Below are 10,559 nucleotides of genomic sequence, written 5' to 3' on the forward strand. Positions count from 1 at the left end.
CTAATGTTTTCCTTTCCCTTTCTTCTATTATTCCAGGTGAAGAAGGGCCCATTAGATCCAAGGTCCATTAGCTTACATTCAAACAACATATTTCTGAAGCCACTACAATCCTTATCATTATTTCTTCCTCCTTTTTTTTCATGCCAACCTAGATAACTGTTAAAATGGCCAAAACATATCCAGGGCTCATCCCTATTTTTCCCCATTAAAGACAACCTAATCCACACATCCTGTCTCAAGTGCTTTGCTGGATTCCCATAGATACAGCTTAGATAGAATTTATCTCCCTCTGCAGTGATCTCCATATCAATAATTCTATCATCAGCTGATAATATATTGACATGAAAAGCCTTTCTCCAAAACACTGCTAAACCACCAGACTTTCCTACAGCATCAACAGACCAGGAACAGTCAAACTTCAGCCTCCTCTTGATATTAGCAATTCTAGCATTCTGACTTTTCATTTGGCCACGAACAACAAATCTGAACGTTCCAAATTGGAGAGATTCTTAAGCGCTCGGACTATCGTGGGGCTCCCCAAACCACGACAGTTCCAGCTAACCAACCTCATTGAACCCCGTGGGACTGGTCCATCCCAGTCACCACGGGTCCTAATGATAAAAAATCCAACTCATCATTACCAGAAATAGAGGAACGATTCCCATAAAGTTTTCTTCCCCCTCTTGAATTTTTATGTTTGGTTACTCCCCTAGAAGTAGTGGCAACATTGAGTTTCTTTCAATTATTGTCTAGTTGAGCAAGTAAAGAGGCTTTACGGGTTTTGACATTTTTGGGCTTAGACAGGTTGGAAGATGGCATGGGATTAGAAATAGAGGGTGATATTGAGGGCAAGGATGGCATAATCTCAAAAGGCGGGTTTTGGTGAGTTGGGTTAGTGGGTGGGGCCCAAGAACTAGATGAGTTTGAGCAATTAGGATGGGGCCGCACCACATCAATTCCATTCGGGTTAGAAGGTTTTGACTGTGTGGCTCCAGATTCAAAGTTCTCAGGAGGGTAGGTGAGTTTGATGTTTGCCATGTGTTTAAGAAGGGACAAAATAGCGGGAGTATGTTCAAGACTTTTTGAGAGGAAATCCTGAAAGTGTATAGGGACCTGCATGAAAGTACTAGGGATTGGGCCATTCGATGAGGGAGGTAAAAAGTTTCCATTAGGATTGGGTGGTGTTGGGATCAAGAAATCTGACATTGAGGTTATGGAGGACGCAACTTCTGAAAGAGTGTTCTGTTGTGTGCTGTTAATTGATAGAAAATGGGAATTTTGGTTCGCACCTTCCTCCATCACAACCCTTGACAATCCAAAAGGGTGAAAGATATCAATGTCAGTCTTTTGGGAGTGTGTGTATTCCGTACTTCCATCATCAGACACATCAACGTCTCTTTTGTTCACCCCATCCCTGCTTCCTCCGGTCGTCGGACGAACGGAGTTGGATTGCAACGGCATCTCCGATTCACCATTGTCCTTCTCATCAGAGCTCTGTTTACTAAGCAGCATTGAAGCTCCTTTAATCAACCGACCATCCGGAGGGGTTCCTTTAAGATCCATGCAGTACTTCGGTTTTGGCATCTCTTTACAGTTGGTCGCTGCATTACATCCATGACTTAGTCTATGTTGTTCATAGTTTTGAATTTGTAGGTACATCTCTTCTCCTCATGACCTATCCGACCACAGTAAGAGCAAAAAATAGAGTCTCTCATACTTTAGTGCAATCGTGTCATCAGGACCTTCCAACCTTTTCACCGTGATAGACTATCTGAGAGGTTTTTGAATGTTGATGCATATTCTGGCTCTGATGTATAGAACTTTAACTCCCAACTGGTACCTGTCAATTACCATAACTTGACTAGCTTCTCCCAAGTTCCTATCGATCTTCAAGGCAATGACAGAGTCCAATAGTTCCAAAGGAATTTCATGAAACTGCACCCAGAAATTACAGTGACTAAATTTCTATTCCTTCCTCTTATTCCAAGGTTCCAGAACTAGGAGGCTACCAGTGACAGACCAAGGTCCTTCATTCATGACATTTTCTAGATCCAAAGGGTGTTGGAATTGAAAGGAAAATTTCCTATCTCCAATGGAGTTAATCACCACCCGATGTTGAGTATTCCACGCAACAAGTAATCCATCTGTGACTGCTTCGCGTCTGAAAGGGCGTCCTTCTAGGACCATCCCAGCAAGAGTGTTTGTCCACACCTTAGCAGCTCTAGTTTCATCTGATGCATCCAATATCAGATCCTCACCAGAGTCCTCTGTGTCGTTATGTGTACTGGTTGGAGATGATGGAAGAGAGAAATCACCATTAGGAAGAGAACAAGGGACGATGGCTCCAAGATCAGAAATGGGTTCTCCGGTGGTGGAAGACATGAAGAGAAAAACTAGATAGGAAGATATCTGAAGTTGCAGATGAAAATTGATACGTTCATGCTAGTAGCGAAAGCTCACACACAAATGCGGATAATCACTCACCAAGACGGAGAAAACAAAGCTTGCTTGCGTTGGCGAGTTTACCTGCATATAGGCGGAGAGAACAAAGCTTTACAAGTTGATGAACTTACACGGGTAGATGCGGAGATAGGTCACGCAGAGGTGGAGCTTTCACGCACAGAGACGGAGATAGGTCACGCACAAAGGTGGAGCTTTCACGCATAGAGACGGAGATAGGTCACGCACAGAGATGGAGAAAGGGCGTTCTTCATTTGGTGATAATTAAACTATTAACAACTCCAAAGCTGGTTTTGCACGCAAATAATAAAGGTGCTAACCGAAAACAAAGATGGTGTAATAATGGTTAAGGATATTCAAAAAAGGGTGTCCATGAACTAGAACCGCCAAAACCCCTTCAAATGGTATATCTCGTCTCCCACCTCTGATTTGATGTATTTGGATCGTTTTTTCTTTTTCTTCTTTTCCGGCTAAAATATGCATTTGGATCAGGTTTCTTATCGGTAAAATATGTATCTGGATCGGTTTTATCGGTAAATATGTATATATATCATATTGGCTGATGTCTTTATTGTATTCTTAGTATTTAAATTCTTATAAATACCTAAGTTAATGAATCTTTTAGTTTTTTTTTTTTTATGTGGAATATTGATTTTAGTGACTAATGTTTTATTGCAGAATAATAATTATAAATATTGTTATAAAATAAAGAAAATATTGAATACAAAGAAGAAAGACAAGATGAGTTCAATCAGAACTGGTCCATTCAGTTGAGTGCATTACATATTTATAGTAGAAGGAACATCTACTCTGATATGGAAATATCAGAGTCTACAAAGAAATACAATATATGATTCTTACACACAATAAGATATTCTTGATATGGAAAGATAGATTGCCACCCAAGATAGAAGGTGCATAGAATGGAAATATTGACTGCCAACATTGTGTGTTGAGATCACTGTAATCTTCAATTAAGATGGGAATGTGAATCACCAAGATTGTATGCTGAGGTGGTTGAGATCTTCAATTGGAAGTATTGTCTATTGGGGGGGTAATGGATATCCACAATCAATATTATTTATAACACTCCCCCTTGAATGTCCATCAATAGATAATGTACCTCGTTAAAACCTTACTAAGAAAAAACCCAATGGAAAAAATCTTAGTGAAGGAAAAAGAGTATACATATCTAAATAATACGTATTGGTAGCTGCCTCATTAAAAACCTTACCAGGAAAACCCAGTGGGACAAAACCTTGGTTAAGAGAAAAAGAGTGCAACACGTATTTTACTCCCCCTGATGATAACATCATTGAGTATCTTTGAATACGTACATTCTAATATCATATACCAGCTTTTCAAAATTTGAAGTATGCAACTTCTCAATAGATAAATCTGTCAAACTATCACTTGAACGAGTTTGTTGAACATCGATTTCACCATTTCATTGAAAACCATGAATGAAGAAGAATTTCGGTGAACTATGTATCATTCTATCTCCTTTGAAGTATCTTCGCTTCAATTAAGCTATGCATGCAGCATAATCTTCATATAATATTGTTCAAACCTCTTCTTCTAATAGAAGACTGCATGCTTCCTAAATGTGTTGTATCATTGATCTAAACTAAATATAAAATAGCCAACATTCACTTGTGAATAAATAGCCTGTTTGAGATCTAGTTGTATATAGATCAGATAAAAATCTTGCATCTGCATAACAAGTAAGTTGATGTCCACATTCATAAAATAATATTATATCAATAATTTCTCGAATATACTGAAATATATGTTTTATAACATTTTAGTGTCTTCATATTGGAGAAGAGATAAATCTTACTAATATGCTTATAGAAAATGTTATATCTGGTTTTATACTATTAGCAAAATACATTAATGCCCTAATTGCATTAACTAAGGATGACTAAGAAATTTTCCACTATTTTCTTGGGGTTGAAATGAATCTTTCTTTATATTGAATGATCTCACAACCATTGGGGTACTCAATGGATGTATTTTACCTAGATAAAATATCTTCAAGATATTCTCTATATAAGTTGATTGATGAACGAATATTTCATTCGTCAAATGCTCAATTGACAAGTCAAAACAAAACATTGTCTTTTCAAGATTTTCATTTCAATTTTCTTCAAATAATCTACTGCTTTTGAAAATTCTTCAGGAGTTTCGATGATATTTAAATCATCATATATATACTTACTAAAATTAGATCCATATCCTTTAATAAATGCACAATAATAAATTAGATCATTTTTATACTTTTCATTTAGTAAATATCCACTAAGGAGATTATACCATAAATGTCATGATCATCTTTGAAGCCTTATTGAACAAACTTCCTAGAAATTTTTATATGATTCAGTCATTTTGAATCCTTCAGGGATTTTCATATATATTTTACACTCGAGTGAGCCATATAAATAGGCTGTAATAATATCCATTAGACGCATGTCAAAATTTTCATATACTGCCAAATTAATAAGATATCTGAAGGTGATTGCATCCATCACAAGAGAACATGTTTCCATGTAATCAATGCCAGACATCTGCGAAAATTTTTTTGCCATAATTCATGCTTTATATATCACGATTTCATTCTTAATCTCATTTCATTTTTCGCAGAAAACTCAATTGTACCCCACTAGCTTTATACCTTCAGATATTGGACTACAGGTCCAAAAACTTTTATTTTCAAGCAAATTCAATTCTGCTTGAATTGCATTTCTACATTTTGGCCAATCATTTCTTGATTTATATTCATCAACAAATTTATGTTCAAGATCCTCGTCTTATTGATTTATTTCAACAATAACATAATATGCAAAAAATGTTATCGACAACTTTATTTTTTCGGTTCCATCTTTTTCCTGCAATGACATAACTAATCGAGATCTTTTCATTATTTTAGGTACCTGAATCTCTTTTGGGGTTTCATAGAAAGTTATGTCTTCAGGATTTTTATAATCAATTGTCTCCATTTTATGACCATCTTGATCATTTGCTCCATTTGTTTTTCTAGGATTTTATCATTGGATCCGATTGATCATCCACATTTTAAACGTGGTTTAATTTTATTTGCACTGATAGATTGTCCTGCTGGAACATCAATTCTAATTGGAGCATTTACAAGTTGGAATATAAGATTTAGTAATTCTTAGCAGGTCAACAAATCTGGCAATTGATTATAATATTTATTGCATTATCCTTTGAACTTCAAGTTCACAGTGCTCAATGCGAGGATATAATGAGATAAGGATAATGCATACAATCAATTTCTATTTCCAACTTTTTATTCTCTCCCCCTCATGTTGGAAAAACTAATTCATCAAAATAATACTCAGCGAGTATTGCATTAAATAAATCTCCTATCCTTAGCAATATATTGAATTATATAAGGAGATTAATATCCAACATATATTCCCAACTTTATTTTGGGACTCATCTTTGTGCGTTGTGGTGGAGCAATTGGAACATAAGCCGCACATCCAAAAATTTTAAGATTAGAAATATTTGGCTTCTGACTATAAGTCAATTGTAATAGGGAGAATTTATGACAACCTTTTGGCCTGATGTGTACAAATGATGATTTGTTCTCATAAACAATGGTTTAGTTATTAATTTGAGACAATTAATAAATAATTTTACCAAACCATTTTGGATATAAACATGAACAATAGGCTATTCAACTGTGATCTCAGGTGTTATACAATAATCATAAAGCCGGAGATGTAAATTCACCAACATTATTAAGACAAACTATCTTTATCTTATAATCCATAAATTATGCTCTTAATCTCATTATTTGAGCAAACAATCTCGCAAACACCAAATTGCGAGTTCATAATGAACATACATGTGACCACTTTATAGATGCACCTACTAAAATCATATATTATCTGAATGGTCCACATGATGGGTGAATGGGTCCATATATTTCACCCTCTATACATTTCAAAAACGTAGAATGTTCAATTTCAACTTTAGCTGGTGAATATTTAATAATAAATTTTTTTCTTGAGAACAAGCAATACAATAAAATTCACTTAATTGAAAAATCTTCTGGTTCTTCAATGGATGACAATTGAATTTTCAATAATTTTTTGCATCATACTTGATCCGGGATTGTCCAACCGGTCATGCCAAATAATAAAATTATTGGAATCAATGTTCATTTGATTTACCCAAGCATGTGTTTCAACCATGCAATATTTGTGTAGTACAAATTGGGAGAAATATCTAATACTTTTGTATAGATATTTATTTATACCATTATTTGTAGTCTCAATCTGATAATCATTTTGGCAAATAGCTTTGAAACTTAATAAGTTTCTTTGAGACTTACTACAAAATAATGAATTATTCATAGCCAATTTTATCTCCCAGATAATAAAGATTAGCTCTTCCGGAACTTCCAATCAATGTTGTACTACCGATTTTATATGAACATTGGCTTCCGCATCATCAAATAAGAGAAATATGTATATTTTTCTCTCAGTATAATATGCGTCACAGCATATAAGAGAATATTCACATTCTTTATCAAAATGAAACAAAATATATTAAAAGATATATAGAAAGTCAATAAAAAAAATTATAGAGGAAAAATATTAAATTTAAGATAAACTAACATATGAGATGAGATTTGAAGAGAAAAGAAATACAAACTAATATAATATTATTTTTATTTGAATTCTACTAATATAATCAAATCTTCAAAGAAGTTTGCAGCATCTAGATGTGTAGTATCTGTGAGGCCATCAAAATTATTCCTTTTATAGGCAAAAATTGCTCTAGTATCATGATTTTGGAAAATCCAATTTATCTCCACATTATTTTTATTTATTTAGTTAAGGCTTGACAAATCTTAATTAAATATTGTGGAGTATGACAGATACATGTCTAATAGCTTTCATATCACATCGGTAACAAATATTATTTTCACTTATTGAATTGTTATATTAAGAATCCTTATTGTTCTCTTATTTATTTCCATAATAATGACGGTAATTATTTCATCTTTTGCCTCATCCTCTTCCACAATCATGACCATAATTTTAATTTTGCCTTCTTTCAGGCATATCATGAATTGCTGCATTCACTTTCAGGAATGAAACACAACCAATAGGACCAGCTTCATGACTTTTCATTAATAGTCCATTATTTTACTCAGCCACAAATAGGCATGATATCATTCAGAGTATTTCTTAAAACTCATTTTACAATATTGTTATTGTAACAACAAATCGGAAACTTGAAAATTTGCTGGCATATTTTTATGAATAATATTCTCCTTATAATTTCAATAGAGAATTAATTTCAAAAACTACAAAACTGTATTTATTTATAGTTTCAAATCTTGCATTTCAAATCTTGCAACTTCATGTGCATCTGCAAAACTGTATTCATTTACAGTTTCAAATCTTGTAACTTCAAGTGCATCTGCAGAACTGTACTCATTAATAGTTTCAAATCTTGCACTTCATGTGCATCTGTAAAACTGTATTCATTTACACTTTCAAATCTTGCAACTTCATATGCATTTAATAATATTTGTGATGCAAAGCTAGCAACCACTATATATAATAAATAAAATCAATTAATGACAAATCACAATTGTTAAGGAAATCTAATATCTTATTATTTGTTTGATTCTTTGATTCAATAAAATACATACATTTTTATCATGATGCACTTACATTTCAAGATGGACAAGGTAAACTCCATTGTTTACAATAACGTGCGAGGAGGTCGATCATTCTTTTCACTTTGGAATAGAAAACATAATGATACATAGTCTGATGTTTTTCTTCTCAAAACACAATACTTTGAGCGGAGTCATTCACAATTACTTCAAGCGGAATCGTGCTGATAACGTGTTATAAAATAAAGAAGATATTGAATACAAAGAAGAAAGACAAGATGAGTTCAATCAGAACTGGTCCATTCAGTTGAGTGCATTACATATTTATAGTAGAAGGAACATCTACTCTGATATGGAAATATTAGAGTCTACAAAGAAATACAATATATGATTCTTACACACAATAAGATATTCTTGATATGGAAAGATAGATTGACACCCAAGATAGAAGGTGCATAAAATAGAAATATTGACTACCAACATTGTGTGTTGAGATCACTATAATCTTCAATTAAGATGGGAATGTGAATCACCAAGATTGTATGCTGAGGTGGTTGAGATCTTTAATTGGAAGTATTGTCTATTGGGGGGTGATGGATATCCACAATCAATATTATTTATAACAAATACTACTTTATGGTCATTATGTTGTGTGTGTGTATATATATATATATATATTTTTGGGTAGATTTTTGGTGTTTATATTTATTAATTAAAAAAGTTATCTTTTTTTTTTTTTTTTTTTTTTTTTGGCAAATCCAATTATGATTTGATTTGGTCTACAGTGAAGACAATTTTATATTTTTGTGCTTATTTGGAATGGACATTTTGGGTAGATGACTAGTATCTTCATTTAGATTATACATTATGGTTAGTCATTAATTTCATCTTATGGATATAAAAAACTACGGTAGGGATGTAGTTGACGAATGCGTATGTGTTGGCCTTGATGAGTAAAAAAACAAATAATAATAAACTAGCTGAGTCAAACCATGGTCAGTTGGTTCATCCTGGTCAGGACCGGAGCGAATAGCTAACCCAAAGGTTACTTGAGCATGAATAGACTTAACTATTATGGAAGACCCAACCGCTATGGTAAGATATATGATCCCACAGAAATCGAGATAGGCGATCAGGTCGATGAAGCAATGTGGAATAACACGGATTAGGAAAGTTGAACCCTAAGATCATACGGTCACAAACAAGACTCAAGGATTAATTCAAAGATAGAGAATGAAAGGCAAACCTTATATAATGTAGCAATCGGTACAAAGGGGAGGTGATTGAATCCTTCTTCTTCTATTCTATCTCTCAATCAAGCTCTGCATAGATTCAGAGCTCTTTTATGGTGCAATTATTGACTTAGCCATCGGAGGCGGATTCTCGACCGAAGAGTCGGCCCGCATCTGACTCTTGTTTTGCAGGCCTCCGACAGTTGGACAAATTTTGGACGCATTAGGCCTATCTAAATTTATAGATATAAAATACTAGAAGACTGCAAGTGGTATATTAGAACCTCAAAACATTAAGTTGAGGGTATACTCATCTATGTAATGCATCCACCATTATTGCTAGGAATATATATATATATATTTTTAATGAATAAATAATTGTATTATAGCAAAAAGGAAAATAAAGCAAAAGGAACAAACGGGGGGAGGGAGAACCTGCAAGAGGGAGCAACACTCAAGAGGGGTGGGGAAATAAAAGAGCAATTGAGCCCCAAGGTGCTAATAATTAACCTATTAATGGGGTTATCATGATCAGGGGATGGAGAAAGGATAGCAATCTAAAAGACACATCAAAATAGATGGCTTTCCAAATAAAATCTATAGATCGAGATTTGGAAGTCCATCTCATAGGGTTACGCTCCCACCAAATGTGGTGGATGGTGGCACTAAAGACTAGCTTGCCTATATGGTAGCAAATGGAGCGTTCGGCAAAGTTCCTTAAGAACCAAGACCAATCAAGAACAAACCCAAAAGATCACCTCGAGCAAGGCCAAATGAAAACAAGAGCTCTTTCCTAAAGGGGTCGGGGAAGGGGGCAAGAAAAGAAAAAACGGTCAATGTTCTCTAAACCATTTCAACAAAGGGTACAATTAGGATTAGCAAGGATGTGGCGGCTAATGGGAAATGATTTGGTTGGAAGGGCATGGTTAACGGCTCTCCAAAGGGTGATGGTATGATGGGGCATGTTGGCTTTGAACCAGACCAAGGGGGACCAGGGGACCAGGGGGCCAAGGGATTTGGGGAGTGGATAAGGTTTCAGGTGGAGGAAGTGGTAAAGGATTTAGATGGAGAAAGGATCCAAATGTGGTACATCAAGGTAAGTTAAGAATAGGGGGGAGAACATTCTAGACTTGTGTAAAACTGGGGTGGAGGAGGGGGGACCAGGACCCATTAATGATGAAGGTACAAAGGGTGGTGGACTTGGG

The sequence above is a fragment of the Hakea prostrata genome, chromosome 4 (genome assembly GCF_041222555.1).
Source record: "Hakea prostrata isolate BN-2017 chromosome 4, UWA_Hpros_2, whole genome shotgun sequence".
NCBI classification, from domain to species: domain Eukaryota; kingdom Viridiplantae; phylum Streptophyta; class Magnoliopsida; order Proteales; family Proteaceae; genus Hakea; species Hakea prostrata.